This window comes from Scyliorhinus torazame, chromosome 1 (genome assembly GCF_047496885.1).
Source record: "Scyliorhinus torazame isolate Kashiwa2021f chromosome 1, sScyTor2.1, whole genome shotgun sequence".
Classification (NCBI taxonomy): Eukaryota; Metazoa; Chordata; class Chondrichthyes; order Carcharhiniformes; family Scyliorhinidae; genus Scyliorhinus; species Scyliorhinus torazame.
This window is the reverse complement of record NC_092707.1, coordinates 244556649-244570428: the sequence shown is the minus strand read 5'-3', so window position 1 is coordinate 244570428 and position 13780 is coordinate 244556649.

Genomic DNA, 13780 nt, shown 5'->3' with positions numbered 1-13780 from the left:
GAGACTCCACCAGGTGCCACTCTGCCTGGTCTACATTTGTGTGGACCAGTACAGAATGGTGTTTGGCTAGGGTCTTCCTGGGGAGGCCAGTAGATGCCGGGTGAGCATGCCTAAGCAGGTTTTAAACCTACTTAGGCATACAAGGCTTGGTCCCACACATTGTGGGTGGGATACTGATTGTGACGCCTTGCAAGGCTTGGGTAGATATCACGAGGCATACTGGCTGTCGGAAGGTCTTTCCTGGCATCTATCTGCCGTGTTGCACTCTTGTTCTGGTGCAACATGGCCGGTAGATCACATCCTGTATGTTTTCAAGGAGTTAGACATAGCTCTTGTGGGCTATGTCTAACTCCAACTGAACCAACTGAGTCCGGTCACAATACTTTAGTCTCTGTAGGGGGACAAGGCAGGGCTGCCCGCTCTCCCTATTACTGTTTGCCCTGGCCATAGAGCCCTTAGCAATAGCCCTTAGATCATCGAATGCCTTGGAGTGGGGTGGAGCGCAAGGTGTCTCTCTATGCGGACGACTTGCTGTTCTATGTCACAGACCCGGTGGGGGGAGTGGCCAAAATCATGGAGATATGAGGAGAATTTGGGCGATTTTCAGGTTACAAGTTAAATATGGGAAAGAGCGAGATGTTCGTGATCCAGGCACGGGAGCAGGGAAGAAGCCTGAAGGAGTTATCTTTTAAAGTGGCTGAGAGGAGTTTTAGATATCTGGGGATTCAAGTGGCTAAAGATTGGGGCCAGCTTCATAAGTTAAATCTGGGGAAAGCGGTGGATCAAATGAAAAGGGACTTCCGCAGGCGGGAAATGCTCCCGCTTACGCTGGCGGGGAGGGTCCAGACGGTGAAGATGACGGTCCTTCCGAGACTGACCTTCTTTTTTCAATGTCTTCGGATTTTTGTCCCAAGGCTTTTTTCAGGAAAATGAACGCAGCGATATCGGGTTTTGTGTGGGCAGGTAAAACCCCGAGAGTAAAGAAGGCACTCCTGGAACGGGGTCGCGGACAGGGAGCTTGACCCTCCCGAGCTTTATTAACTATTACTGGGAGGCCAACATATCGATGGTCAGGAAGTGGGTAATGGGGGAGGGGTTGGTTTGGGAGCGAGTGGAAACGGCGTCCTGCAAGGGTACGAGTTTGGAGGCTTTACTAACGGCATCTCTGCCGTTTTCGCCAGCTCGGTACTCTACAGGCCCTGCAGTGGTGGCAGCCCTGGGGTGTGGGGGCAATGGAGGCAGCACATGAGATTGGACGTGGCGTCAGTGTGGTCACTGATTTGTGACAACCACCGGTTTTCCCCGGGGGGCTGGATGGGGGCTTTAAGAGATGGCAGCGGGCAGGGATTGAGATATTTGGGGATCTCTTCATTCGGGAGGGTTTCCCGAGCCTGAAGGCATTAGAGGAGGAGTTTCTGTTGCCGGGTGGGAACGGGTTTCGGTACCTTCAGGTACGGGGCTTTGTACGTAGGCAGGTTCCAAGCTTTCCTCACCTCCCCCTGAGGGGACTTCAGGACAAGGTGATGTCAAAAACAGGGGTTGGAGAGGGGAGGGTTTCGGAGCTGTACAAGGAGTTGATGGAGTGGGAAGGGGCCCCTATCAAGGAGGTGAAGAGGAGGTGGGAAGAGGAGCTGGAAATTGAACTGAGGGAAAAAGCCTTGAAGAGAGTCAATTCATTCTCGTTGTGTGCCAGACTTAGCTTCATCCAGTTCAAGGTGGTCCACAGGGCCCACATGACGGCAGCCCAGGTGAGCAGGTTCTTTGAGGAGGTGGAGGACAGATGTGGGCAGTGTGGGGGTAGCCCGGCGAACCATGTATATATTTTCTGGGCGTGTCCAAAGTTGAGGGGATTCTGGCAGGGATTCGTGGACGTTATGTCAGAAGTCCTGGAAGGGAGGGTAACTCCGAGTCCAGAACTGGCAATATTTGTGGTATCGGAAGATCCGGGGGTCGGTAGGGGGAGGGAGGCCGATGTACTGGTCTTCTCCTCCCTGGTGGCCCGGAGACGGATTTTGCTGGGATGGAGGGACTCAGAGCACCCAAAGGCAGGAGTGTGGGTCAGCGATAAGGCCGGGTTTCTCAGTCTGGAAGAAATCTAGTTCTCCTTGAGAGGTTCAATTCAGGGGTTCGCCTGGAGGTAGCAACCGTTCATCGATTTCTTGAAGGAAAATTGAACGTCAGCAGTATGGGGGGGGGAGGGGAAAAGGCGGGGGGAGGAAAGCGGGAGGCATGGCAATGTTAGATAGGGACAGGGAACTTAGTATACTTGTAATTAAGGAATAGGGTGGGGGTAGTAGGGGACATTGTTTTCTGTTTTTTGTTTGTTTCGGTGTTCTGCGTGTGTCAGCCCGTGTGGTTGTTTAAGAAATGTTAATGTGTTGAACTTTGAAAATTACAAATGCTTCAATAAAATATTTTAAAGAAAAAAGGTGATTAAAGAATTTTGGGGGAAAGCAGGGGCAGGTTATCGAGTTGGATGGCAGAGCCGGCTCAAAGGGCTGTATGACCTACTCATGCTCCTATTTTCTATGTTTCTAAACCTGTGCACTTGATTACTTTGTCATTTGTATTGCAGTAATGTTGCAGTAGGCCCCCATTCAGCTACCATTGCACTCCATAATACATGATAATTAACCTCCAATCAAACAAGAAAATAAGTAAAAAGTCAAGGAGTGGCTGGAGTCGGGTGCATTTGTGTTACAGAGGCAAGTCCTGCCATGTCAAAGATGCAAGTACCCTAAAGAAGACATCCGAGTATTGCTCAGTGTGACACATCGCAATAGGAAGTGTTTCTTACTTTGAATCCAGAAGGAAGATGATCCATTTCAATCCTGATTGTTAAATAATGCATCAGTCCACCAACAGCCTGATAACAGTAACACATTGAATATTAGCCAACTTTACAAATTCAATCATTCAATATGAATATACCAATAACACTATTGTATCAGTAAATTGTCCAATAGGTTCACCCAAAGAATTATAACTGTCCAAGATATTCTGGGCATGATTTAATGGCCACGTTGCGCCCAAAATGCAGCTTCTCGCACAGCGCAGTGTGGCCGATAAAAGCGGTGAGACCCCGCTCCCAGGATCTATCCGGCTCGCAACATGTTGCGAGATCTAAAGTGATCTTGCGAGACTTTACGATGTAAATTCTGCACATTGTGCTTCACTTTACTGAGGAGCTCCAGTGAGCACAGCTCCTCTGGACAAAACGGGGCTGTGTGGCCTTGATCGCACGTTCCCCATTGAGGCCCCTTATCAAACGCGGTTAAATGCGTTCACTATTTGACTTTATTTCCCATTTAGTTAAATTGCATCCAATGACTGTTGGTATTCTTCAACCATTGAAAGTGACAATGATTAACTGAGGCCAGAATCATGGGCAAAATTTTCCGGTATCGGCGCGATGTCCGCCGACCGGCGCCAAAAACGGCGCAAATCAGTCGGGCATCGCGCCGCCCCAAAGGTGCGGAATCCTCCGCATCTTGGGGGGCCGAGTCCCAACCTTGAGGGGCTAGGCCCGCGCCGGACTAATTTCCGCCCTGCCAGCTGGCGGAAAAGGCCTTTGGTGCCCCGCCAGCTGGTGCGGAAATGACATTGCCGGGCGGGGTGTGGAAATGACATTGCCGGGCAGGGCATGCGCGGGAGCGTTAGCGGCCGCTCACGGCATCCCCGCGCATGTGCTGTGGAGGGAGTCTCTTCCGCCTCCGCCATGGTGGAGACCGTGGCGAAGGCGGAAGGAAAAGAGTTCCCCCACGGCACAGGCCCACCCGCGGATCGGTGGGCCCCAATCGCGGGCCAGGCCACCGTGGGGGCACCCCCCGGGCCAGATCGCCCACGCCCCCCCCAGGACCTCGGAGCCCACCCGCGCTGCCTTGTCCCACTGGTAAGAGAGGCGGTTTAATCCACGCCGGCGGGACAGGCATCCTAACAGCGGGACTTCGGCCCATCCAGGCCGGAGAATCGTGTGGGGGGCGCGATTCCCGCCCCCGCCGAATCTCCGGTACCGGAGAATTCGGCAACCGGCGGGGGTGGGATTCACGCCAGCCCCCGGCGATTCTCCGACCCGATGGGGTTCGGAGAATCTCGCCCCATGTTGCTGATTTTCTTAGGGCTATTTGAAGATGACATTGGGCAATGTTTAGTGTGCGTACATATTGTTTTCAACATGGTAAAATGTTCCAGTGTTCCTCAATAAGGAATTGGCACCAACCAAAGGGAGATATTGGGTTAAATGACCAAAGGCTTGATAAAAGAGGTTTAAGCAGCATCTTAAAGGTGGGCTGGCAAAGAATATTTGGGGAGAGAGTTCCAGAGCATAGGAACTAGCCAGCTGAAGGCGTGGCCACCAAAATTGAGATGAAGGAAACTGATGATGCACAACTGGCCAGAATTGGAGGAACAGTTTTTAATCGAGGCTGGAGGAGGGAACTAAGATAGGGAAGAGCAGACCATGGTGGGATTTGAAAACAAGGATCAGAATTTTTAAATTGAGGCAAAATTGTGAAAACAACCAAACTGGGTCCCTTCAGGACTTCAGAGAATCCAAACCTGGATGAGTATCCAATTCAGAACAGAATTTGAAGAGGCCGGATACAAATCTGCATATAAATGATGTCTGTGAGGTTTTCACAGCACCATAGAGCATCTCAGCCAACAGATTGAATTTAGAATATAAATAATCATTGTTGTGAAGTATGAAACATTTTGTGTACTTCAGTAATCCAGGATAATGCGCTGTGGTCCCAGGTTTGAATCCCACCATGGCAGATGGTGAAATTTGAATCCAATAAAAATCTGGAATTAAAAGTCTAACGATGACCATGAAACCATTGCTGATTGTTCACAAATATCCCATAGGGAAGGAAATCTCTCAGCCTTACCTGGTCTGGCCTACATGTGACTCCAGATCCATTGCAATATGGTTGACTCTTAAATGCCCTCCCAATTAGGGATGGACAATAAATGCTGGCCCAGCCAGCGATCCTACAGCCCAGGAAAGACTTTTTTAAAATCCAACGAACAACAATGAGAGAAATGACCAGCTAATTTGTAATGATATTGGTTGGCAGATAATTCTTGGTCAGGACACTTGGAGAAACGTTTAAAAAGGATAACTTGGAATTGATTATGTTTAGGCCAGCAAGCAAGCAGAACCATGAGTTAACGTCTACGCGCTGCCTTAATTGAACCCAGAACTGATGCTACCACTCCTGAACAAAGGTAATTGATTTCATTCACAGTTAAGCTACATTACCCTCACCCTGTAACAGCCTGGATTTTCACCCAATTATCACAAAGGTGACATTTATGGTTAGCTGTAGCTATTTCCCAGCCTCAAGTGATTATATAATGCGGCCAATACAGTAGTAGCATTAATCCTTAGGGTCACTGGTTTAGAGCAATTAAGTTAATAGGTTACTTTTCTGGACTTGTACTCAAATTTTGGACATTATATCTGCTCTTCGGTTCCCTTTCTGTGAAGAGAGCGAAACGGTGATCCTGCTAATCATATACAGACAGTTGGGAGGGAATAAGTTCAAACTAGTTCCAAACATTTTCATGATGCTCTTATACAGAGTATACAAGTCAGCACAACATTGCCTTAAACCTAGCAGACTTAAGACTTGCAAGGCTTTCTGACATCCAAGAATAATTCAGCTGTAGAGCATTTTAGTCTCAGTGAAAGCCTTATGCTGAGGTATTGGTGACCAGGGTAGTCACAGATTTTTGCAAGTAATTTTCATGAACTGTAGAAAATCATCAATAAATTGTTAAACAGAGCAGTGACCATAAGCAGGGACAATGCTGAAACTTCAAATTTGGCCCCTGCCTTTGCTTACTGAGGAGGGTAACGAAAGTCCCTGGTATTCAACGTTCCACGCAGCATAGGTTACAGAACGCAGAGAGACATAGGCAAGTAATTGATGAAGGCAGCGTCCACTGCACTCTTACCTGTATCATGGCTTTCACTATTTTGAATCGTCCTTTGAAGGCTGGAATGATGTTTTCAACAACTTGGTTAATGCCTTTAAGATGTTCATTGTCCAGACTCACTTCCTGAATCTGACCAAGGAGGTCCCTTTCGAGATCGTCTGAGGCTGAGATTGAGGTGAAGAAAGCAGCAGAAAGGAGAGCGCACATGCAAAACCAAATACCTGCCATGGTTCACTTTCTGCCCAACGAGTGACTGAAGAGGTACAGTGACAGCTTGCTTTTTATTCTGTTCCCTGAGAAGGACGGTATTATGTAAATTGCCAAATGCGCATGCTGAATAATTATCCCCAACCTTTCTTACAAATTTACAAACTAGTTCGCAGCAAAAGCACATTGAACATCTGAGTTAAGTATCCCAATATTTTCACATTAAACCTAACCTTTGTAACGCCCTTAATAACCATAAGCTTTGAATAGGCTATTTCACAAATCCTCAGTGAGAAGCCTCTCATTATCCATTTCATGCTGGGGGAGAAGTACAATTAGAAGCGACAAAGAACATAATGGATAATTTATCCATCTCCAACACTTTGACGTTGATGACACCACTTTCAAATTGTTCTCCCTTTCCATGGCTACGATTTCTCCCTCGTGGAGTTTAAGAGGACCATTGATCATGTCCATCCCTTTTACTGGACACATGTTCCTGTGCCCTTCTCCAGCTCTCATGACTACATGGTCCTTTTTGCCCTCATCTGTCACCTCATTTTCCAGATCATCTCTTGCCATTTTCCCCACCCCTCACCTCTTTTGCTTCCTGAAGGGGCTGTCCCCTCCCTAATGCCTTGTTCACTCTACCATCAGCTGTATAGTCACTATTCTTCCTCTGGCTCCATTCCATGCAACAAAGGTGCACTGATTCAAGAAGGTGGCTCATCACCTTCTCAAGAGCAACTAGGAATTGGTGGAGCCTCATCCTCCTGTTAGTTGTTTAGTTGTCCATCACCATTTATGACCAAATGTGGCAGGACTGCAGAGCATTGATATGTCCATCTGCTGTGGGATTGCTTATCTCTATCGATTGCCTGCCGCTTCCGCTGTTTGGCACCCAAGCGGTTCTGTGTTGACGCCTCATTTTTAGGTATGCCTGGTGCTGCTCCTGGAATGCCCTCCTGCACTCTTCATTGAACCTGGGTTGATCCTCCAATTTGATAGTAGTGGTGGAAATACGCCGGGCCATGATGTTACAGATTGTGGTTGAGTATAATTCCACTGCTGCTGATGGCCCACAGCGCTTCATGGATGCCCAGTTTTGAGCCACTAGAATTGTTCTGAATCCCTCTTGCACACTGGTGTGCTACACAATACGATGGTGGGTATGCTCAGTGTAAAGTCAAAGCTTAGTCTTCACAAGGACTGTGCGGTGATCACTCCTACAAAAACTGGTGTGGATAGATGCTATCTCTTGAGCTTCATTGGAAGGTGGAGCAGTCCAGGAACAGTAAGGTCAGAGTGGAAGTGAGATGGAGAACTGAACTGATAAGTGTCAGGAAGCCCAGGACTGGATAGAGACGTTCTGCAAAGCGATCAATCAGTTTGTGTTTGGTTTCCCCGGTGTAGAGAAGAGCATATTGTGAACAACATATACAGAATACTAAATTGACAAGGTACAAAAGAAAATGCTGTTTCACATGGGAGGAGTGTTTGGGGCCTTGGCTGGTGAGGAAAGAGCTGCCAGGTGTAATAGCTCCTGTGTTTGCATGGAAAGGTGTCCTCGGGAAGGGAAGAAATGTTGGGATGACTAAGGAGTTGCCCAGGATATCATGGACGGAATGATCCCTTCAGAATATTGAAAGGAGGTGAGAGGGCAAGATGTGGTTGTGGTTGGAGGATGATCCATTGAATACAGAGACTGATGGGATGGAAACAAGGACAAGGGGACACTCTATCATAGCTCTGGGAGGTGTAAGAGCAGGGGTGAGAGTAGAAGTGCATGAAATGGAACGGGTATGGTCATGGGTTCTGTCAACTAAAAACAAAAACTATGGTAGGGGGGTGATCAATCCTTGGTTGAGGAAAGAGGAAGGCACATTGGAAGTACTAGTATGAAATGTTGCATTGAAGGTTGGAGAAAGTGTAGTCGGGGTACCTGTGGGAGTCAGTGGGCTAATAGTGAATATTCATTAATCACTGACCTGAAGAAAGGGAGATAGAAAAGTCAAGTAAGGGAAGAGTAGAGTCGGAGTCAGACCATGTGAAGGTGAGAGAAGAATGGAAACTAGAAGCAACTTTGGGGGTGAGAGCAGGAAATGGAACCGATACTGTCATCAGTGTTCCAGAAAAATAAGTGGGCAGGTTATGAGCAGGACAAGAACAAAGAACATTCCGTGGCCGGGATTCTCCGAGCCCGCGCCGGGTCGGAGAATCCCCGGGGGAATGCGAGAATCGTGACCCGACGCCGGCTTCACGATTCTCCCCCGCTGATTTTTGGGAGCCCGCGGGATTCCCGCCGTGCCGGTCGGGGGCCATTGAAAGTGGCCCTTCCCTGGCGATTCTCCGGGCCCGATGGGCCGAGTTCAGCCGAGTCCCGTCGGTGTGGGTTACTCAGGTCCCACACGGCGGGACCTGGAAGGTGTCTTTGTGGGGGCCGTCCTGGAGGGGGGGCAGGGGGATCCGACCCCGGGGGGTGGGGGCCTGGCCATGATGGCCTGGCCTGCGATCGGGGCCTATCGATCGGCGGGTGGGCTGGTTCCGTGGGGGCCTATGTTCCTCCGTGCTGGGCCTCTGTAGGGCTCTGCCATATTGCTCGGGGGCCGGCGCAGAGAAGGGAACCCCTGCGCCGGCCGTAGCGCGCATAAGCGAACTCGCACCAGCCGGAGGTGCGGGGACCACTCCAGCGCCAACCTAGCCCCTAGGAAAGGGAGCTTTCGTCATTATCGGGGACCGTTGACGCCGGAGTGGTTGGCGCCGCTTTTTACGCCGGCATGCGGACATAACCCCATTTTTGGAGAATCCCGACCAATATATCCCATAAAAAGATAGGCATAGGTAGGAATAAATAGGAGCCATGGGAACAAAGAGAACACCTTTTATGTGGAGCAAATAAGTGGAGTTGAGGGAGAAGTTTTTCAACGTGAGTGTAGGTTCAGCAGATGGATGAGTCGAAGGTGGATGGAAACTGTTTAGGCCTCTATTCAGGAGTGATGCAGAGATCTCTCGTGCTGTCTTGGTGGGGAATAGAGATGTAGAGATGTTGGACATCCCTGGTGAAGAGGAGACAGTTAGGGCCAGGAAACCGGAAACTGGGCTTGATTCAATGGCCGCACTGCGCACAAAAAGCAGCTCGCCGCAGCGCAGCGTGGCTCATGAAAGCTGGGTGACCGTGCTCGCAACGTGATCTCGTAAGACGTTGCAATGTAAACCCCGCCTATTCTGGGCAGGGTCACTTTTTGGCAATTCTGCATATTCGAGCAAGACAGCTAGTCTCACTCTAATGTGCAGATTCCCGTGGTACCAGAGGCTTTGGGATTCAATCCCTTTGCTTTGGAGACCTCGGGCAAGTGCCATTCAGCACTATAAACATACTGGGCTCGATGGATTGGCACTTGTGGGAGTCTTCCATCAGATCGGAGGCCTCCAGCTGCATGCCCTTTGGGAAGCGTGGTGCCCTGGCATTGCTGCTGCCAACTGGACATCATGGCAGTGCCACCGGGCACCAGCCCAGGATAGCTTTGGGGTCTTGGATATTGGGATGTCATTTAAAAATGGCGTCCCATTCTCTTGCTACACTGGGGAGTTCCGGCGAGCAGAGCTCCCAGTGTACAAAATGGGCAAGCTGCAGCCTTGGCCATGCGTTCACTGCTGAGGCCCCTTATATAACTCGAGTCACGTTGTATAACTATGTGTTTCTCGGCACTGCGAGTTGCGGGAAACACGCGGCTAAACGCGCTCGCTATGGGACTTTGTTCCCATTTTGTTGAATCGAGCCCAGTATGTTATAGCCCCACGAGACCTACAGGGACGGCCTGACTGATTTCCCTGTGTGGCACGTGGAGTACGAGCTCCCCCTGCTTAGGGGCGTAGGCCCAGCAGTGGGCTTATTAATTTTCTGAGATAAAAGTCAGCCCAGGAAGGAGCCGGCATCTCAGGCTGGTCCCGGCTGGGACTTAGATTGTTGCTGTGTATTTCCATTTCCTAACTGTGAGTAGGAACTCTTCATTGACTATAATATTAATGACAAGGATACAATGGATCTACAGATGGTGCTGCAGCCACTCAGAGTACGGCTGCTTTACAACGTGATGGAGTAAGGTGTGCACTGTTTCAAAAATTCGGCTCTTTGGTGGACTCGATACGTTCATTGCAAGTGTGGAAGACTGGGTTCAGTAATGGGAGCGTGAGTACTATTTCGTCAAAGCAAACGTAATTACTGGAGATGATTGCCAGATGATGATTCTTTTGACCGCCTGTGCGGCCCCAGACTCCAAGACGTTTGAGGAATTAGTGGTGCTCGCGGCAAATGACTATGACCCTAAGTCGTCAGTCATTGTCCAAAGATGCCAATTTAACACGCTGAGAGAACCCTGGGGGAGTCCATTGCTGAGTTCTTAGCATGGTTACGCAAACTGGCGGAATACTGTGACTACGGACCATTCCTATCTGAGATGCTACGAGACCGCCTTGTATGCGGGGTAAATAACATGGCAACCCAGCGGAAATTGCTGGCCGAGCTGTTGCTGGATCTCTCTCTCACGGGAGAGTGTGGAGAACACTGTCGGGCCCAGGCCCGTTGGCCAAGGTCCTCTGCAACTAGGCGATACACCCCACCAGAATCAATGGAGGAAGATCATGGCGGTGCAGTATTTGTGGCTGGCGAAACTGCAGAAACAGGAAACTACAGGTCAGCCAGCAAGCACACTGCCCTGGTTGAAGGATACACCTGCCTAGAGCCAGGACCCTCCACCTGACGAGGATGAGATCCTGCAACTAAATTGCATCGCCACACTGCGGGTTACCCCCATCAAAATCACTGTCCAGGTGAATGGTCACCCGGTAGAAATGGACACAACGCTTCAGTTCCCATAATAGGACAGCAGACGTTTGAAAAAATCAGGACAGGAATTCAGCAGTTGAACTTGCGGGACACCGAGTCGAGGTTGGCAACCTACACGGGGGAACCACCAGCAATCGTGGGTATAACGATGACTCCAGTTGCCTATGGACAGTAGTCCGTCAGGCTGCCCTTGATAATAGTACAGGGCCCCGGCCTGATCTGCAGGGCCGCAATTGGCTGCAGAGGCTCCAATTGGACTGGCAGCAGATGAACACTGGGGGATTATATGAAGTCCTGGGGAAGTACCCTGATATTTTCCAGAAGAACCTGGGCAAAATCAAAGGGGCCGTGGCCAAGATACACGTAGATCCTGAGGCCCAACCGAAAGATTTCAGGGCCCACCCAGTTCCCTACACATTGCTGACAAAGGTAGAGGATGAACTGAAGCAATTGGAAAGCTGAGGAATCATCCGGCCAGTTTGCTGATTGGACAGACACAAGGTGCCGCAAATAGAAGACCTCTACCCAAAGTTGGTTTTCTTTTGTTTTTTTAAACTCAACATGAGTCACGCATACCTCCAAATGGAGCTGGACGCAGACTCCAGGAAACGTGTGACCACAGAGGGCTCTATGAATACACAAGGTTGCCATTTGGAGTGTCATCGGCTTGTGCTATTTTCCAGAGAGTCATGTAGAACATCCTCCAAGGATTACTGTGAGTCGCGGTTGTGGTGAATGTATTATGGCAGCCATTCACCGCTCTATTGCATTGTACTATGTTGTTGCCCTTGTGGGCTCCACCTATGAACCATTGTATTGTATTACACCACATTGTATCATGTTGGTGCCCTTGTGGGCTCTGCCTCTGGCTCCGCCCCTTTGGGGAGGTATATAGCCCTGCTGCCCTGCAGGCAGCTCTCAGTGCAGAGCAGTCGCAGGCTGGCATAGTTCTAGCTGATTAAAGTTCACTTCAACTCTTCGTCTCGAGTGAATTGATGGTCGCATCAGCGGTCTACTTGGATGACGTCCTAGCCACTGGTGGTACAGAATTCGAGCACTTGAGGAAACCTGGAGGAATTCTTCCACCGGTTTTCCGAGATAGGCATCCACCTTAAGAGAGGAAAATGCGCATTCTATGCCAAAGAGGACAGGTAATTAGGGTATTGTGTCGATCGAGAAGTAGAACAACCAAACAAGCCCCGACAACAGAGAATGCGACAGAGTTGTGGTTATTCTTAGTACACGTGAATTATTACCGGAACTTTATCCCTAATCTGGTGGCCGTCCTCACACCACTGCACGCGCGACCGAAGAAGCTTCAAGAATGGGCGTGGAGAGCACCGCGAGAAAAAGTCTCCACCAGGGTAAAGCAGCGGCTGTCGTCGTCAGGGTTGTTGACCCATCATGACTGCTCAAAGCCCCTTTTGGTCACTTGTGATGCCTCACCGTACAGAATCGAGGCAGCATTATCCCATGGCTGCATGGATGATGGACAGGAAAGACCGATAGCCTATGCTTAATGGACCCAAATTAGGGCTGGCCGTCATCTTTGGAGAGAAGACATTTCACCAGTATGCGTATGGGTGTCGATTCACCATTGTAACCGACCACAAGCCATTGCTCGGACTGTTTAAAGAAGTCAAGACTATTCCGCCAATACCATCTGCCCGGATACAATGATGGGCCTATTGGTAGCAGCGTACGAGTCCGTGTTTTAGCATCGCCTGGGCACACAGTTCATAAATGCGGACGCTCCATTCTCCCCGTATCTGCGTGGCTCTCACCCCTCCAACCCAAAAAGATGTGCAGGGTAGGTGCATTGGCCATGCTAAACTGCCCTTAAATTGGAAAAAGAGAATTAGGTACTCTAAATATTTTAAAACAACAAATGAGGACACTCTGAGCCGGCTCCCGTTACCGACATGCCTCCCAGCCCCACCAAGGGCTGACGAGGTTGTATCAACCTTACATTTTATGGATACCTTGTCGGTCACCATCACTCAAATACACGACTGGACACACAAGGATCCAGTATTGGCAAAGTTATGCCATATCGCCTTACACTGGGTCAGCAATGGAAACTACCCAGGAGCTGCAGACTTTTGAGACCGAGCAGCAGGAGCTCAGTGTGGAGGACAGCATCCTCCTGTGGAGAGCTCGCGCAGTGATCCCAAACCAGGGCAGAGAGGCCATACTTCAATATCTGCACATTGGACACCCGGGGTTGTCGAAGATGAAAAAGCGAGCGAGAAGTTACGTGGCGTGGCCAGGCCTGGGTAGCGAGATTGAACGACTGGCCCAGCAGTGCACCAGATGCCAGGAGCATCAGAAGATCCGGCCAGCCGTATCTCTCCACCCATGGGAATGACCAAGCAAGCCTTCGGTGTGCCTACATGCAGATTTTGGTGGACCTTTCCAAGGTTCAACGTCCTTACTGAGAGTGGACACCCATTCCAAGTGGCTAGACATCCATCGAATGTCATCCACCATTTCGAAGGCCATCGTGGAGAAGCTAGTACTCTTGTTTTGCACCCATGGCATCCCAGAAGTGTTGGTCACGGACAATGGTACTCCGTTCACCAGTGAAGAGCTTGAATGGTCAAGAACAGGGTGAAGCAGACCTGGATGGCCCATGACACCCTTCCTTAAACGGACTGATTGAGCAAGCAGTGCAGACTTTCAAGAAGAGTATGAGGAAACTGGCCATGGAATCCTTGGAAACGAGGCTGGCGCGCTTTTTATTCAGATACCGGACCACACCATACACCACGACTGGAGTGCATC